The following is a 335-nucleotide window of genomic DNA, read 5'->3' as shown; positions in this document are numbered from 1 at the left end:
TGGACCCCGCCGCGCCGTGGGCGCCGTCCTCTGCCGGACCCGCCGAGAGCGGGGCGCTCGGGCTCCCGTCTGCACCGCCCCGCGCGGAGCCCGGGGGCCACGGGCTGCCCCTGGCACCTGCTGGATGATGGCCACATTGAACGCCCTGGCCCGGCCACACCCGCACACTGCGGCTCCTCGCGGCCGGGTTAACTCCCCTGCAACCCAGCTCAGGGATGTCCGCGGCTCTCGGTGGCCCATGGACAAAGTGTCAGCCCCTTGCCCTGTCCTACCCTTTCACCTGCAGCGTCCTGCTTCCCCAGGCAGACCGTCCATTACTCTACCCTCAGTCCTGC

Source organism: Tupaia chinensis, unplaced genomic scaffold (genome assembly GCF_000334495.1).
Source record: "Tupaia chinensis unplaced genomic scaffold, TupChi_1.0 Scaffold000088_1, whole genome shotgun sequence".
Classification (NCBI taxonomy): Eukaryota; Metazoa; Chordata; class Mammalia; order Scandentia; family Tupaiidae; genus Tupaia; species Tupaia belangeri.
Note: the sequence above shows the minus strand (reverse complement) of the source record.